At 48.9% G+C, this 18728-nt stretch overlaps 1 long non-coding RNA gene across 1 annotated transcript; it reads left to right on the top strand.

Moving 5' to 3' along the window:
* The first annotated feature begins 204 nt into the window (after nt 1–204).
* LOC134935652 (uncharacterized) lies at nt 205–12491 on the top strand. The gene is made up of 3 exons (XR_010180311.1): nt 205–399; nt 1358–1482; nt 12153–12491. It is a non-coding gene; the product is annotated as an uncharacterized LOC134935652 (long non-coding RNA).
* The last annotated feature ends 6237 nt before the right edge of the window (nt 12492–18728 follow it).

Below are 18728 nucleotides of genomic sequence, written 5' to 3'. Positions count from 1 at the left end.
AGTGCAACACGTAGGATGGGGTAAAATTTAAATGGATTGCGCTGGCCGGAAGAGAGCCGTGGCACTGTATAGTTGATAACTCCGTCGGTGGAACCCATACGTGCACGCAGGGGGGGTTTCCGAGTACCTAGAAACCCCCCCTGGCCGCCGATCCATCTGCGCTGCTGATCGTTTTTTGTGTGTGTATACAGCGTGAGGAACTGACAGGCTGCAGCAGCTCCATCCTTACACAGAGACGCTTGCTTCTTGGTGCCTGTAGAGGGAGCTGCAGTGACAGCGCAGCACACAGCTCCTCTCAGGAGGTACTGTACTTGTACGTGAGGTGAAAGAGAAAAAGGCTGGTGACGGTGAGGGCACTGGGTAGGCAGTGGATGTGTCCAATACTCTCACTGAATCCAGGTGGGTGTTAGATACTGTTTGTTGGGATTGAAGGAGAGGCCGGTGGTGTGTAATAAAATAGTCTGGCTGGGGGGGATGGTGATGGAAGGCTGTAGTTACTTATAATGGTGTGTGTATGTATGGCATGTGTAGTGTGTGTGTATGCAAAGCATGCTATATGCATGTATAGTGTGTGTGTATGTATACTATGAATGCATGTATACTGTGGGTGTATGTATGCATGTATACTGTGTATGTATGCTATGCGTATGTATACTGTGTATGTATGTATGCAGTGTGTATGTATGCTGCGTGCATGTATACTGTATGTATGCTGCATGCATGTATAGTCTGTGTGTGTGTGTTTGTATGTATGCTGTGTGCATGTATACTATGTGTGCTATATTGTGTGTGTGTGTGTGTATGCATGTATGCTGTGTCCATGTATAGTGTGTGTGTATATGCTATTGTATGTGTATGTACGGTGGTCCGCCACTCCTCTGACATTCAAAATAATACTCAAGTGCCCTCTGTAAATAATTATAATCCCGATAAAAAAGGCAGGTGCACTCAGTTATTACAAAAAACCTGTAATGATGCAAAGTCACAGCATATCCACGTTTCGGGGGCCCGTAGCCCTGACATGTTGATATGCTGTGACTTTGCATCATAACAGTTTTTTTGGAAAATCTGAGTGCACCTGCCTTTTTTACTGGGATTATATACAGTATATTTAAACACAGTACATGTATACCCACCCACACATATACGTATACAAACACATGAATACATACATGTACGGAAACCCCCCTATGGAAATCCTGCGTTTGCCACTGGAACCCCCCCCCCCCCCCCGCTCTCTGCGGCGGTAACCCAGCCACTGCCCACAGTCACCTGTCCGTGTCCCACTGTGTGCGTAGATATCACATGACGCTTCCATGCGACGCTACACCCTTCACTTACTCCCCGCCTTTTACAGTTCACTTAAGTCTTTGCAGTGGCGACGGTCCTAAGAGGAGCCCAGTCCAGTGCCCAGGAGAAACACTGGACTGCAGGAGAAACAGCCCAGGCAGCTTGGAACTGGAGGATAGCAGTGGTATTTTGGTAAGTGACAGCAGTCAGAGTGTGGAAACGCTGTCACGCAGTGTCTCTCATGAGCCAGAGCATACAATGTTTTAAAAAACAAACAAACCAGATAATATTCAATAATGCAATGCTATTTCAAAGTAATGCAGCATATTTTTATTAAAGTGCATAGTGAATATTATCTGTTTTTTTATAATATTTAAAAAAACATTCAATATGCAATGTAATAAAAATATACTGCACTACTGCTGAGGATATGCTGTAACACTATCTGCATTTTCAATAGAACGTCTCTACCTGATAGCAGTGACATTAGTGGTTTTTATTAATATTGTTGAATTGTCGGCATAATGTTATTTTAGAATTAAATAACATTATGCCAGCAATTCAACAATATTAATAACAAATACTAATTTCACTGGTAGAGGACTTCTATTCAAAGTGCAGATAATATATTATGGTCCACTTTGCTCAGCAGTAGTGCAGTGTACTGTATGTATAGTAACATCCCTAACTGTGTGGAGTTTGTATATTCTCCCCATGCTTGTGTGGGTTTCCTCTGGGTACTTGAGTGTCATCCCACACTCCAAAGATATACTGTGTGTAAATCAGTGTGTGTACAGTACACGTGTTTAGGGCAGACTAAATGGGCCAAGTGGTTCTTATCTGCTGTCAAATTCTCTACTTCTTTGTGTTCACCTGAACAATACACCTATATGGCAATACATTTATTGGCACATGCAAGGGACGGATGTGCGGGTCTGATTTCCGGGGGGGGGGGGGGGGGGGAGGTGTTTGGAGGGAAGAGGGGGGCCCCAGAGGTATCAGTGTACCGGGCCCCGAGATTTCTGTTGCCGGCCCTGCCCGCACCATCCCTGTAATTACCTCTCAGTGTCCCTACCCACACCCTCCCCGTATTTCCCTCTCAGTGTCCCTACCCACACCCTCTCTGTAATTCCCTCTGTGTCCCTACCCACACCCTAACCGTAATTCCCCCTCAGTATCCCTGCCCGCACCCTCCCTGTAATTCCCTCTCTGTGTCCCTACCCACACCCTAACCGTAATTCCCCCTCAGTATCCCTACCCGTACCCTCCCTGTAATTTCCTCTCAGTGTCCCTACCTGCTCCCTAACCGTAATTCCCCCTCAGTATCCCTGCCCGTACCCTCACTGTAATACCCTCTCAGTGTCCCTACCCGCACCCTAACCGTAATTCCCCCTCAGTATCCCTGCCCGTACCCTCCTTGTAATTCCCTCTCAGTGTCCCTTCCTGTACCCTACCCGTAATACCCTCTCAGTGTCCCTGCCTGCACACTCCTCGTAATTCCCTCTCAGTGTCCCTTCCTGCACCCTACCCGTAATACCCTTTCAGTGTCCCTGCCTGCACACTCCTCGTAATTCCCTCTCAGTCTCCCTGCCTGCAACCTCCCCATAATTCCATCTCAGTGTCCCTGCCCGCACCCTTCTCATAATTCCTCCTCAGTGTCCCTGCCTGCACCCTCCCTGTAATTCTCTCTGTGTTCCTAACCTCAGCCTCCCTGTGACTCCCCGTAAGTGTCCCTGCCCGCACACTCCTGTAATTTCCTCTCAGTGTCTCTTACTGCACCCTCCCTGTAATTGCTCCTCAGTGTCCTTGACCTCAGCGTCCCTGTAGCCCCTCCCTCTCATTTTCCCTGCCTGCACCTTCCCCATAATTCCATCTCAGTGTCCCTGCCTGCACACTCCTCATAATTCCCCCTCAGTCTCCGTGCCTGCACCTTCCCCATAATTCCATGTCAGTGTCCCTTCCCGCACCCTCCTCGTAATTCCTCCTCAGTGTCCCTGCCGGCACCCTCCCTGTAATTCTCCCTCAGTGTTCCTAACCTCAGCCTCCCTGTGACTCCCCCCTCAGTGTCCCAGCCCACACACCCCTGTAATTCCCTCTCAGTGTCTCTTCCCGCACCCTCCCTGTAATTCCCCCTCAGTCTCCGTGCCTGCACCCTCCCCATAATTCCATGTCAGTGTCCCTGCCCGCACCCTCCTCGTAATTCCTCCTCAGTGTCCCTGCCGGCACCCTCCCTGTAATTCTCCCTCAGTGTTCCTAACCTCAGCCTCCCTGTGACTCCCCCCTCAGTGTCCCTGCCCACACACTCCTGTAATTCCCTCTCAGTGTCTCTTCCCGCACCCTCCCTGTAATTGCCCCTCAGTGTCCTTGACCTCAGCGTCCCTATAGCTCTTCCCTCTCATTTTCCCTACCCGAACCCTCCCTGTAATTCCCCCTTAGTGTCCCTGACCTCAGCCTCCCTGTGACTCCCCCCTCAGTGTCCCTGCCCACACCCTCCTGTAATTCAAGCTCAGTGCCCCTGCCCGTACTCTCCCCGTTATTCCCCCTCAGTGTCCCTGCCCACACACTCCTGTAATTCCCCCTCAGTGTCCCTGCCCACACCCTCCCTGTAATTGTCCCTCAGTGTCCCTGAACTCAGCCTCCCTGTTAGCCCTCCACCTCATTGTCCCTACCACATAGGCAAACACAGGGGGTGTTTCCGGGTGCCTGGAAACCCCTCTCCTCTTGGCAAGTGGCTCAAATTATGAAAACAATAGCAATGGTATATAACACGATAACTAGAGCTACCACCACATCATGCAGTTTAAGGGACAGAGCGGAGCTGCTGCACATGCCCAGTGGTAGAATCTTCTACCAAGTTTGCTGTGTGAATCCTCAATCAGTACACTGGACAAGAGAGTAGCTACCAGGAAGAAAAGACAGGAGCCTTACCATAAGGTGGGAGAATGTGTGCTTAAAAAGTGCAGGACTGGTTCTATTATGTTTGTAATATTTATTTATTATGGTATGTTTAATCTTTTTCCTGACCACTTATTTATATTATTTAAATGTGTGATACAGCCTGTACTATAGACCGTTTATAGTGTTAAATATTAATACTGTATTTCATACAGTATACATTAATGTCCAGGGTCTTTACTAGGTTCTTCTACCGCTCCCCCAGACTCCCACAATTGCTCCAATGCTCCACAGAGTGGGAGATTGTGTACTGCATTTGGAAACCCCCCTCTAGAAATCCTGTGTTTGACACTGTACCCACACCCTCCCTGTAATTCTCCCTCAGTGTCCCTGACAGCCTATCTGTAACTCCCCCCTCTGTGTCTCTGGGTGGGGGAGGTGGGGGGCGCCAGTTCCTTACTTTGCCAAGGGCGCTCAGACCCCTAGATACACCCCTGCTTCCAAGCTACGCAATTGAGCCATATAGTAGCCTGGCATAAAAAAGAAGGTGACAAGAAATGGGTGTCTCTTGAAAGCGACTTGATTAACTATCAATCGGTTAGTTTTCTCCATGGTTACCATTGAAAATGAGACCAGCCTCGGTAGCAGTTTCCCCTTGTGTTTCTTCGGTACTTACAACCTGGGATTTTCTGAATAAGAAACTTAATCTAGCTCCCTACCCATCTCCACTGACCTCTCTCTGGCGCCACCCTGATTTCCCTCTGGGGTGTATGACACCCTATCTAAAGCCATGGGCTTCGTTGGGTATTACTAGACTGTTACATGTTTCCGGAGAATTTGCTCCGCAAAACTTCAAGGTGTTATGTGAGAAATACGATGCCCAGAACCTTAGACATTTTGATTACCTACAGATAATTAGCTTTGCGCACTCTCTCAACAAACCCATTAAATCTAGAAAACCGCTCCCCCTTGAACGAATGTGTATATATGATCCTGACCGTAGAGGGGTTATATCAATCCTGTACTCTCTCTTAGCTGGCTCACCACCCGCTAAAGAATTTTCTCTATCGTCCTAGTGGATGCTGGGGTTCCTGAAAGGACCATGGGGAATAGCGGCTCCGCAGGAGACAGGGCACAAAAAGTAAAGCTTTTCCAGATCAGGTGGTGTGCACTGGCTCCTCCCCCTATGACCCTCCTCCAGACTCCTGTTAGATTTTTGTGCCCGGCCGAGAAGGGTGCAATCTAGGTGGCTCTCCTAAAGAGCTGCTTAGAAAAAGTTTAGCTTAGGTTTTTTATTTTACAGTGAGTCCTGCTGGCAACAGGATCACTGCAACGAGGGACTGAGGGGAGAAGAAGTGAACTCACCTGCGTGCAGGATGGATTGGCTTCTTGGCTACTGGACATCAGCTCCAGAGGGACGATCACAGGTACAGCCTGGATGGTCACCGGAGCCGCGCCGCCGGCCCCCTTGCAGATGCTGAAGTCAGAAGAGGTCCAGAATCGGCGGCTGAAGACTCCTGCAGTCTTCTAAAGGTAGCGCACAGCACTGCAGCTGTGCGCCATTTTCCTCTCAGCACACTTCACACGCAGTCACTGAGGGTGCAGGGCGCTGGGGGGGGGCGCCCTGGGAGGCAAATGTAACCTATATAAAGGCTAAAAATACCTCACATATAGCCCCCAGAGGCTATATGGAGATATTTAACCCCTGCCTGGATTCACTAAATAGCGGGAGACGAGCCCGCCGGAAAAGGGGCGGGGCCTATCTCCTCAGCACACGGCGCCATTTCCTCTCACAGCTCCGCTGGTCAGGACGGCTCCCAGGTCTCTCCCCTGCACTGCACTACAGAAACAGGGTAAAACAGAGAGGGGGGGCAAATTTATGGCGATATTTTGATATATATAAAGCAGCTATAAGGGAGCACTTATTATAAGGCTATCCCTGTTATATATAGCGCTTTTGGTGTGTGCTGGCAAACTCTCCCTCTGTCTCCCCAAAGGGCTAGTGGGTCCTGTCTTCGTTAGGAGCATTCCCTGTGTGTCTGCTGTGTGTCGGTACGTGTGTGTCGACATGTATGAGGACGATATTGGTGTGGAGGCGGAGCAATTGCCAAATATGAGGATGTCACCCCCTAGGGAGTCGACACCAGAATGGATGCCTTTATTTATGGAACTACGGGATAGTGTCAACACGCTAAAGCAGTCGTTTGACGACATGAGACGGCCGGACAATCAATTAGTGCCTGTCCAGGCGACTCAAACACCGTCAGGGGCTGTGAAACGCCCTTTGCCTCAGTCGGTCGACACAGACCCAGACACAGGCACTGACTCCAGTGGTGACGGTGACGAATCAACCGTATTTTCCAGTAGGGCCACACGTTATATGATTTTGGCAATGAAGGAGGCGTTACATTTAGCTGATACTACAGGTACCACTAAACAGGGTATTATGTGGGGTGTGAAAAAACTACCTATAGTTTTTCCTGAATCAGAAGAATTAAATGACGTGTGTAATGAAGCGTGGGTTGCCCCTGATAAAAAGCTGATAATTTCAAAGAAATTATTGGCATTATACCCTTTCCCGCCAGAGGTTAGGGAGCGCTGGGAAACACCTCCTAGGGTGGACAAGGCGCTAACACGCTTATCTAAACAAGTGGCGTTACCCTCTCCTGAGACGGCCGCACTTAAAGATCCATCAGATAGGAGGATGGAAAATATCCAAAAAAGTATATACACACATGCAGGTGTTATACTACGACCAGCTATAGCGACTGCCTGGATGTGCAGTGCTGGGGTAGTTTGGTCAGAGTCCCTGATTGAAAATATTGATACCCTGGACAGGGACAATATTTTACTGTCGTTAGAACAAATAAAGGATGCATTTCTTTATATGCGTGATGCACAGAGGGATATCTGCACACTGGCATCACGGGTAAGTGCTATGTTCATTTCGGCCAGAAGAGCTTTATGGACGCGACAGTGGACAGGCGATGCGGATTCAAAACGACATATGGAAGTTTTGCCGTATAAAGGGGAGGAGTTATTTGGAGTCGGTCTATCAGATTTGGTGGCCACGGCTACAGCCGGGAAATCCACCTTTCTACCTCAAGTCACTCCCCAACAGAAAAAGGCACCGACTTTTCAACCGCAGCCCTTTCGTTCCTTTAAAAATAAGAGAGCAAAGGGCTATTCATATCTGCCACGAGGCAGAGGTCGAGGGAAGAGACAGCAACAGGCAGCTCCTTCCCAGGAACAGAAGCCTTCCCCGGCTTCTACAAAAGCCTCAGCATGACGCTGGGGCTTCTCAAGCGGACTCGGGGACGGTGGGTGGTCGTCTCAAAAATTACAGCGCGCAGTGGGCTCACTCGCAGGTAGATCCCTGGATCCTGCAGATAATATCTCAGGGGTACAGGTTGGAATTAGAGACAGATCCACCTCGCCGTTTCCTGAAGTCTGCTTTACCAACGCCCCCCTCCGAAAGGGAGACGGTTTTGGAAGCCATTCACAAGCTGTACTCTCAGCAGGTGATAGTCAAGGTACCTCTTCTACAACAAGGGAAGGGGTATTATTCCACTCTTTTTGTGGTACCGAAGCCGGATGGCTCGGTAAGGCCTATTCTAAATCTGAAGTCCTTGAACCTGTACATAAAGAAGTTCAAGTTCAAGATGGAGTCACTCAGAGCAGTGATAGCGAACCTGGAAGAGGGGGACTTTATGGTATCCTTGGACATCAAGGATGCGTATCTCCACGTTCCAATTTACCCCTCACACCAGGGGTACCTCAGGTTCGTTGTACAAAACTGTCACTATCAGTTTCAGACGCTGCCGTTCGGATTGTCCACAGCACCTCGGGTCTTTACAAAGGTAATGGCCGAGATGATGATTCTTCTTCGAAGAAAAGGCATATTAATTATCCCATACTTGGACGATCTCCTAATAAGGGCAAGGTCCAGAGAACAGCTAGAGATGGGATTAGCACTGTCGCAAGAAGTGCTAAAACAGCACGGGTGGATTCTGAATATTCCAAAATCCCAGTTAATGCCGACAACTCGTCTGCTGTTCCTAGGGATGATTCTGGACACGGTTCAGAAAAAGGTTTTTCTCCCGGAGGAAAAAGCCAAGGAGTTATCCGAGCTTGTCAGGAACCTCCTAAAACCAGGAAAGGTGTCTGTACATCAATGCACAAGAGTCCTGGGAAAAATGGTGGCTTCTTACGAAGCAATTCCATTCGGCAGATTCCACGCAAGAATTTTCCAAAGGGATCTGTTGGACAAATGGTCAGGGTCGCATCTTCAGATGCACCTGCGGATAACCCTGTCTCCAAGGACAAGGGTGTCTCTTCTGTGGTGGTTGCAGAGTGCTCATCTATTGGAGGGCCGCAGATTCGGCATACAGGATTGGATCCTGGTGACCACGGACGCCAGCCTGAGAGGCTGGGGAGCAGTCACACAAGGAAGAAACTTCCAGGGAGTATGGACGAGCCTGGAAACGTCTCTTCACATAAACATTCTGGAACTAAGAGCAATATACAATGCTCTAAGCCAGGCAGAACCTCTGCTTCAGGGAAAACCGGTGTTGATCCAGTCGGACAACATCACGGCAGTCGCCCATGTGAACAGACAGGGCGGCACAAGAAGCAGGAGTGCAATGGCAGAAGCTGCAAGGATTCTTCGCTGGGCAGAGAATCATGTGATAGCACTGTCAGCAGTGTTCATCCCGGGAGTGGACAACTGGGAAGCAGACTTCCTCAGCAGACACTATCTTCACCCGGGAGAGTGGGGACTTCATCCAGAAGTCTTCCACTTGCTGGTAACCCGTTGGGAAAGACCAATGGTGGACATGATGGCGTCTCGCCTCAACAAAAAACTGGACAGGTATTGCGCCAGGTCAAGAGATCCGCAGGCAATAGCTGTGGACGCGCTGGTAACGCCTTGGGTGTACCAGTCGGTGTATGTGTTTCCTCCTCTGCCTCTCATACCAAAAGTATTGAGAATTATACGGCAAAGAGGCGTAAGGACGATACTAGTGGTTCCGGATTGGCCAAGAAGGACTTGGTACCCGGAACTTCAAGAGATGATCACGGAAGATCCGTGGCCTCTACCTCTAAGGAGGGACTTGCTTCAGCAGGGTCCCTGTCTGTTTCAAGACTTACCGCGGCTGCGTTTGACGGCATGGCGGTTGAACGCCGGATCCTAAAGGAAAAAGGCATGCCGGAAGAAGTCATTCCTACTTTGATTAAAGCAAGGAAGGAAGTAACCGTGCAACATTATCACCGAATTTGGCGAAAATATGTTGCGTGGTGCGAAGATCGGAGTGCTCCGACGGAGGAATTTCAACTGGGTCGATTCCTACATTTCCTGCAATCAGGATTGTCTATGGGTCTCAAATTGGGATCTATTAAGGTTCAAATTTCGGCCCTGTCGATTTTCTTTCAAAAAGAATTGGCTTCAGTCCCTGAAGTCCAGACCTTTGTTAAGGGAGTGCTACATATACAGCCTCCTGTGGTGCCTCCAGTGGCACCGTGGGATCTCAATGTGGTTTTGGACTTTCTAAAATCTCATTGGTTTGAACCACTAAAGAAGGTGGATTTGAAATATCTCACATGGAAAGTGACCATGCTTCTAGCCCTGGCTTCGGCCAGGAGAGTGTCAGAACTGGCAGCTTTATCTTACAAAAGCCCATATCTGATTTTCCATTCGGACAGGGCAGAACTGCGGACTCGTCCGCATTTTCTCCCTAAGGTGGTGTCAGCATTTCATCTGAACCAGCCTATTGTAGTGCCTGCGGCTACAAGTGACTTGGAGGACTCCAAGTTACTGGACGTTGTCAGAGCATTAAAAATATATATTGCAAGGACAGCTGGAGTCAGAAAATCTGACTCGTTGTTTATATTGTATGCACCCAACAAGATGGGTGCTCCTGCGTCTAAGCAGACGATTGCTCGTTGGATCTGTAGCACAATCCAACTTGCACATTCTGTGGCAGGCCTGCCACAGCCTAAATCTGTAAAGGCCCACTCCACAAGGAAGGTGGGCTCATCTTGGGTGGCTGCCCGAGGGGTCTCGGCATTACAACTTTGCCGAGCAGCTACGTGGTCAGGGGAGAACACGTTTGTAAAATTTTACAAATTTGATACTCTGGCTAAGGAGGACCTGGAGTTCTCTCATTCGGTGCTGCAGAGTCATCCGCACTCTCCCGCCCGTTTGGGAGCTTTGGTATAATCCCCATGGTCCTTTCAGGAACCCCAGCATCCACTAGGACGATAGAGAAAATAAGATTTTACTTACCGATAAATCTATTTCTCGGAGTCCGTAGTGGATGCTGGGCGCCCATCCCAAGTGCGGATTATCTGCAATAATTGTACATAGTTATTGTTAACTAATTCGGGTTATTGTTGAAGGAAGCCATCTTTCAGAGGCTCCGCTGTTATCATACTGTTAACTGGGTTTAGATCACAAGTTGTACGGTGTGATTGGTGTGGCTGGTATGAGTCTTACCCGGGATTCAAAATCCTCCCTTATTGTGTACGCTCGTCCGGGCACAGTACCTAACTGGAGTCTGGAGGAGGGTCATAGGGGGAGGAGCCAGTGCACACCACCTGATCTGGAAAAGCTTTACTTTTTGTGCCCTGTCTCCTGCGGAGCCGCTATTCCCCATGGTCCTTTCAGGAACCCCAGCATCCACTACGGACTCCGAGAAATAGATTTATCGGTAAGTAAAATCTTATTATTCGAATTAGCCTGGGAACGTGACCTAGATATAACGTTAACTGAAGAGGATTGGTCAGATATAAAGGAATCAATTGCAAAAACATCTATAAATGCAAACTTTAGGGAGAACGCTTTCAAGGTTTACTCGAGGTGGTACATGGTTCCCATGGTCATTCATCGTATTTTCCCTTCCAGTTCATCAGGGCTCATTCATGCATATCTGGTGGGATTGCCCTCTGATCAGCTCTTATTGGGACGCCATTTTCTCTCTTTTGGGAAACATTTACAACTCCACTGCTCCCAAATGCCCTTTACAAGCTTTGCTTTGTAAACCAATGGAAGAGCCTTCGATCCCTAAAAGCAAATTGAGTAATCATATATTTGGCTCCGCTAAGTTTATTGCCGCAAATTGGAAACAACCAGCTGTTCCGTCCAGTTAGGCTATTATCAATAAAGTTTGGTTCGCAGCTTCAATGGAATACATCACAGCTCTGCTTCATGACTCTGTTGGGAAACTTTCAATTACATGGAGCCCCTGGTATTCTTATTTTCAAAGACAAATGCCTGGTACAACGTAGACAATTCCTCCCAATTTCGTGTTGAGATGAGTTTCTGCTTTACTACTTGGTAAATTTTACTTCTCCGTGACTCCGCCAACGACTGACTGCCTCTCACCCGCGGTACCTTCCACCTCTGTTCCTTTTTTTTTTTCTTCTCTCTCTTTCCTTCTCCCTCCCTTCATTAGTATTCGCTAGTGTAGCCTCGTCTTATATGTAGTCTGTTTAAAAAAATACAAAAACTAAGTGGATTTCACTGACATCTTTTATTTCGATATATATCGTTTTACCCTGGTACAGTTGCTGACTTGCATTTCTGCATGTATATTGCTCTGTGTTTCTCTGTGTCATGTTGTCTTGTTTGCCACTTTTTATTTCAAAATAAAGAGTAAAAAAAAGAAATTATGATTTGCTAGAGATCATGATATTTTAGCAAATGTGAAATCCCTTATTCAGTTTGAATGTATTACCCCCCCCCCCCTCCACACACACACACACACACACACACACACACACACACACACACACACACATATCCCTCCCCCACAGTAGCTAAACTATCATGTCACAACTATTTGATTTTCCCAAACAATAACTATTGAAAAGAGTATTTATAGGCACAGTAATATCTTGGGTCTATGCAGATGTAATGTTTAATACATGCACTAACAGTTTCCCTTGCAATGTTCCTTTAAATCCTGAAGAAATGCCAGAAGAGAGGGCTGAGGTCTGAGCAGGATTCTGGATGTCTTTGTTTTCCTCATTTGAAGAAAGAATGCGTCTTTGGCTACTTACCAGAAAAAGAAAAAAAAAAATGGGTGGCAACAGATATAGTTAAAGTCAAATTCCTCCTTCTTTTTTTTCATCCCTTTGCATCCTCTGCAGTTCGCTTGGAAAAAGCAGCAAGTCCATCTTCTATATTTAAACTTGGGTATTCTCCTGTGGGAACATTCATTAGCAATCTAACATTCCTCTCAATGAATAAAGTAGTGGGCAAACAGCTGTGTTATTCCATCTGATAGGCCAGTGTCTTCTCCACCAGACGGTCTTGATTTGTTTTTAAATATTTTTTTTACATTCTTAGTCTGCAATATAATAAATTTTAAATGTTATTTTCACAGAAGAAAACATTAGAACTGGTAGCTCTAATTGGGATTAGCAGGAGGTGTAGTTTCTATAGAAACAAACCAAGCACACATGTTCATCCACATTCCTGCTCTACCAGGTAACTGACCCTCTGATAGAATGGGTTCACTACGATATGCCGGCGGTCGGGCTCCCGGCGACCAGCATACCAGCGCCGGGAGCCCGACCGCCGGCTTACCGACAGTGTGGCGAGCACAAATGAGCCCCTTGTGGGCTCGCTGCGCTTGCCACGCTACGGGCACGGTGGCGCTAACACGCTATTTTATTCTCCCTCCAGGGGGGTCGTGGACCCCCATGAGGGAGAATAAGTGTCGGTATGCCGGCTGTCGGGATCCCGGCGCCGGTATACTGTGCGCCGGGATCCCGTCAGTCGGCATACTGAAGACCACCCGATAGAATAGCCATGTATAATTTTAATGCATAGTAGGGAAACTGACATTTGAGAGGGGGGGGGAGGCACTCAGATATTGGGACCCACTGGGGGGGGTGTCCATTATATCCCTGTGAACCAAGCCACACCTGACGATCGGGGATCTGTACACATTTCCACTTGCAGCTGAGTGGGTGTAACTGTGTGGCAACTGGGTGCTGGCATGTAGGCGCAATGTTCTGAGGGTGTTTCTTTGGTATGTAGGTGGAACTGTGGGCTATCCAGTTCAGTGCAGTGATGGAACTTGTGTGTGGTGGGCCCAGGTGCAAAAATATGCTTTGGGTCACCTTCCTCCACACCAAGGTAGAGGTAGAGTGTGCCAGGGAGAAGCAGTGGGTGACTAGAAGAGAGAGAGAGCGTCCAGGAGAGGGTGACAGGGAAAGGCAGAGGGTGACGGAGAGAGGGAAAGGATGACAGGATGAATGTGACAGGTAGAGGCAGTGGGTGATGGGGAGAGGGTGATGTGGAGAGGGTGACAGGGAAAGGCAGAGGGTGACAGGGAGAAGCAGTGGACGACATGGAGAAGGTGACAGGGAGCAGCTGAGAGAGGCAGTGGGTGATGTTGAGAGGCAGAGGATGGTAGGATGAATGTGAAAAGATGAAGCAGTGGTTGACAGGGAGAGGGTGACAGTAAGAGGCAGAGGGTGACAGAGAGAAAGGAACACGGATAGAGTGACAGGGTGAGGCAGAGGGTGACAGGAGAGAGGGAAAGGGTGATGGGAGAGAGTGACAGGGAGAGGCAGAGGGTGAGAGGGAGAGGCAGAGGGTGATGGGGTGAGTGTGACATGGTGAGGCAGAGGGTGATGATGAGAGGCAGAATGTGACGGGCAGAGTGTGAAAGGGTGAAGTGGTGGTTGACAGGGTGACAGTGAGAAGCAGAGGGTCATGGGGGAGGGTGACAGGGAGAAGCAGTACTTGACAGTGAGTGGCAGAGAGTGAAGGGGAAAGGCAGCAAAGCAGTGGGTGACAGGATATGGCAGAGGATGACAGGGAGAGGGTGACAGGAAGAAGGAGTGTGTGACAGGAAAAGAGGGAGAGGGTAATGGGGAGAGTCAGAAGGTCATGGATAGATGCAGAGGGTGAGGGGGTAACAGGGAGGTGCAATGGGTAACAGGGGAGTGGGACAGGAAGAGGGTGATAGGGAGAGGCAGTGGGCAAAAGAGGGTGACGTGGAGAGGATAACCAGGAGAGAGGGACAAGGAGAGGCAGAGGGTCATGGTGAAAGGCAGAGGGTGATATGGATAAGCATTTGGTGACAGGGAGAGGCAGAGTGTGACAGGGAGAAGAAGTGGGTGACAAAGAGGGACAGGAGAGGAAGAGGGTCATGCTGAGAGTCAGAGGTGACCAGGATAAGCAGTGGGTGACAGGCAGAGGGTGACAGGAAGAGTGGCACAGAGAGAGGGTAACAGCGAGAGGCAGAGGGTGATGGGGAGAGGCAAAGGCTGATGGCAGAGGAGGATACCATTATTTCTCTATCGTCCTAAGTGGATGCTGGGGTTCCTGAAAGGACCATGGGGAATAGCGGCTCCGCAGGAGACAGGGCACAAAAAAGTAAAGCTTTACTAGGTCAGGTGGTGTGCACTGGCTCCTCCCCCTATGACCCTCCTCCAGACTCCAGTTAGATTTTGTGCCCGAACGAGAAGGGTGCAATCTAGGTGGCTCTCCTAAAGAGCTGCTTAGAGAAAGTTTAGTTTAGGTTTTTTTCTTTACAGTGAGTCCTGCTGGCAACAGGATCACTGCAACGTGGGACTTAGGGGGAAAGTAGTAAACTCACCTGCATGCAGAGTGGATTTGCTGCTTGGCTACTGGACACCATTAGCTCCAGAGGGATCGAACACAGGCCCAGCCGTGGAGTCCGGTCCCGGAGCCGCGCCGCCGACCCCCTTGCAGATGCTGAAGCGTGAAGAGGTCCGGAAACCGGCGGCTGAAGACTCCTCAGTCTTCATAAGGTAGCGCACAGCACTGCAGCTGTGCGCCATTTTCCTCTCAGCACACTTCACTGGGCAGTCACTGAGGGTGCAGAGCGCTGGGGGGGGGCGCTCTGAGAGGCAAATATAAACCTTATACAAGGCTAAAAATACCTCACATATAGCCCATAGGGGCTATATGGAGATATTTAACCCCTGCCTGACTGGAAAAATAGCGGGAGAAGAACCCGCCGAAAAAGGGGCGGGGCCTATCTCCTCAGCACACGGCGCCATTTTCTGTCACAGCTCCGCTGGTCAGAACGGCTCCCAGGTCTCTCCCCTGCACTGCACTACAGAAACAGGGTAAAACAGAGAGGGGGGGCACATTAATGGCTATATATATATATATATTAAAGCAGCTATAAGGGAGCACTTAATATAAGGATATCCCTTGTATATATAGCGCTTTGTGGTGTGTGCTGGCAGACTCTCCCTCTGTCTCCCCAAAAGGGCTAGTGGGTCCTGTCTTCATTAGAGCATTCCCTGTGAGTTTGCGGTGTGTGTCGGTACGTGGTGTCGACATGTATGAGGACGATATTGGTGTGGAGGCGGAGCAATTGCCAAATATGCAGATGTCACCCCCCAGGGGGTCGACACCAGAATGGATGCCTTTATTTGTGGAATTACGTGATGGTTTATCTTCCCTTAAACAGTCAGTTGAGGACATGAGGCGGCCGGACAATCAATTAATGCCTGTCCAGGCGCCTCAAACACCGTCAGGGGCTGTAAAACGCCCTTTGCCTCAGTCGGTCGACACAGACCCAGACACGGGCACTGATTCCAGTGACGACGGTAGAAATTCAAACGTATTTTCCAGTAGGGCCACACGTTATATGATTTTGGCAATGAAGGAGACGTTACATTTAGCTGATACTACAGATACCGTAAAACAGGGTATTATGTATGGTGTGAAAAAACTACAAACAGTTTTTCCTGAATCAGAAGAATTAAATGACGTGTGTGATGAAGCGTGGGTTGCTCCTGATAAAAAGTTGATAATTTCAAAAAAGTTATTGGCATTATACCCTTTCCCGCCAGAGGTTAGGGCGCGCTGGGAAACACCCCCTAAGGTGGACAAGGCGCTCACACGCTTATCCAAACAAGTGGCGTTACCCTCTCCTGAGACGGCCGCACTTAAGGATCCATCAGATAGAAAGATGGAAGTTATTCAAAAGAATATATACACACATGCAGGTGTTATACTACGACCAGCTATAGCAACTGCCTGGATGTGCAGTGCTGGAGTAGTTTGGTCAGAATCCCTGATTGAAAATATTGATACCCTAGATAGGGACAATGTTTTACTGTCGTTAGAACAAATAAAGGATGCATTTATCTATATGCGTGATGCACAGAGGGATATTTGCACACTGGCATCTCGGATGAGTGCTATGTCCATTTCAGCCAGAAGAGCCTTATGGACACGACAGTGGACAGGCGATGCGGATTCAAAACGTCACATGGAGGTTTTGCCGTATAAAGGGGAGGAGTTATTTGGAGTTGGTCTATCAGACTTGGTGGCCACGGCTACTGCCGGGAAATCCACTTTTTTACCTCAAGTCACTCCCCAACAGAGAAAGGCACCGACCTTTCAACCGCAGCCTTTTCGCTCCTACAAAAATAAGAGAGCAAAGGGCTTGTCGTACCTGCCACGAGGCAGAGGAAGAGGGAAGAGACACCAACAGGCAGCTCCTTCCCAGGAACAGAAGCCCTCCCCGGCTCCTGCAAAAACCTCAGCATGACGCTGGGGCCTCTCAAGCGGACTCGGGGACAGTGGGGGGCCGTCTCAAATATTACAGCGCGCAGTGGGCTCACTCGCAGGTAGACCCCTGGATCCTGCAGATAATATCTCAGGGGTACAGGTTGGAATTAGAGACGGATCCTCCTCATCGTTTCCTGAAGTCTGCCTTACCAACCGTCTCTTCCGAAAGGGAGAGGGTGTTGGAAGCCATTCACAAGCTGTACGCTCAGCAGGTGATAGTCAAAGTACCCCTATTACAACAAGGAAAGGGGTATTATTCCACTCTATTTGTGGTACCGAAGCCGGATGGCTCGGTAAGGCCTATTCTAAATCTGAAGTCCTTGAACCTCTACATAAAAAAGTTCAAGTTCAAGATGGAGTCACTCAGAGCAGTGATAGCGAACCTGGAAGAAGGGGACTTTATGGTATCCTTGGACATCAAGGATGCGTATCTACACGTTCCGATTTACCCCGCACACCAGGGGTACCTCAGGTTCATTGTTCAAAACTGTCACTATCAGTTTCAGACGCTGCCGTTCGGATTGTCCACGGCGCCTCGGGTCTTTACCAAGGTAATGGCCGAGATGATGATTCTTCTTCGAAGAAAAGGCGTATTAGTTATCCCATACTTGGACGATCTCCTAATAAGGGCAAGGTCCAGAGAACAGCTGGAGACAGCTTTAGCACTATCTCAAGAGGTGCTAAGACAACACGGGTGGATTCTGAATATTCCAAAATCCCATTTAATCCCGACAACTCGTCTGCTGTTCCTAGGAATGATTCTGGACACGGTTCAGAAAAAGGTTTTCCTTCCAGAGGAAAAAGCCAAGGAGTTATCCGATCTGGTCAGGAACCTCCTAAAACCAGGAAAAGTGTCAGTACATCAATGCACAAGAGTCCTGGGAAAAATGGTGGCTTCTTACGAAGCAATTCCATTCGGCAGATTCCATGCAAGAATATTCCAAAGGGATCTGTTGGACAAATGGTCAGGGTCGCATCTGCAGATGCACCTGCGAATAACCCTGTCACCAAAGACAAGGGTGTCACTTCTGTGGTGGTTGCAGAAGGCTCACCTATTAGAAGGCCGCAGATTCGGCATTCAGGATTGGATCCTGGTGACCACGGACGCCAGCCTGAGAGGCTGGGGAGCAGTCACACAAGGAAGAAACTTCCAGGGAGTATGGACGAGTCTGGAAAAGTCTCTTCACATAAACATTCTGGAACTAAGAGCAATCTACAATGCTCTAAGCCAGGCGGAACTTCTCCTGCAAGGAAAGCCGGTGTTGATTCAGTCGGACAACATCACGGCGGTCGCCCATGTAAACAGGCAGGGCGGCACAAGAAGCAGGAGTGCAATGGCAGAAGCTGCCAAGATTCTTCGCTGGGCGGAGAATCACGTGATAGCACTGTCAGCAGTGTTCATCCCGGGCGTGGACAACTGGGAAGCAGACTTCCTCAGCAGACACGATCTTCATCCGGGAGAGTGGGGTCTACATCCAGAAGTCTTCAACATGTTAATAGACCGTTGGGAAAGACCAATTGTAGACATGATGGCGTCTCGCCTCAACAAGAAACTGGACAAATATTGCGCCAGGTCAAGAGATCCACAGGCAATAGCTGTGGACGCACTGGTAACTCCTTGGGTGTACCAGTCAGTGTATGTGTTTCCTCCTCTGCCGCTCATACCAAAGGTATTGAAGATCATACGGCAAAGAAGAGTAAGAACAATACTAGTGGTTCCGGATTGGCCGAGAAGGACTTGGTATCCGGAACTTCAAGAGATGCTCACGGACGAACCGTGGCCTCTACCTCTGAGAAGGGACCTGCTACAGCAGGGTCCCTGTCTTTTTCAAGACTTACCGCGGCTGCGTTTGACGGCATGGCGGTTGAACGCCAGATCCTAAAAGGGAAAGGCATTCCAGAAGAAGTCATTCCTACCTTGATTAAGGCACGGAAGGAAGTCACCGTGAAACATTATCACCGCATTTGGCGAAAA

Source organism: Pseudophryne corroboree, chromosome 6 (genome assembly GCF_028390025.1).
Source record: "Pseudophryne corroboree isolate aPseCor3 chromosome 6, aPseCor3.hap2, whole genome shotgun sequence".
NCBI classification, from domain to species: Eukaryota; Metazoa; Chordata; class Amphibia; order Anura; family Myobatrachidae; genus Pseudophryne; species Pseudophryne corroboree.
The sequence above is the reverse complement of the archived record's forward strand: the minus strand, read 5'-3'. Positions and strand labels throughout refer to the sequence as shown.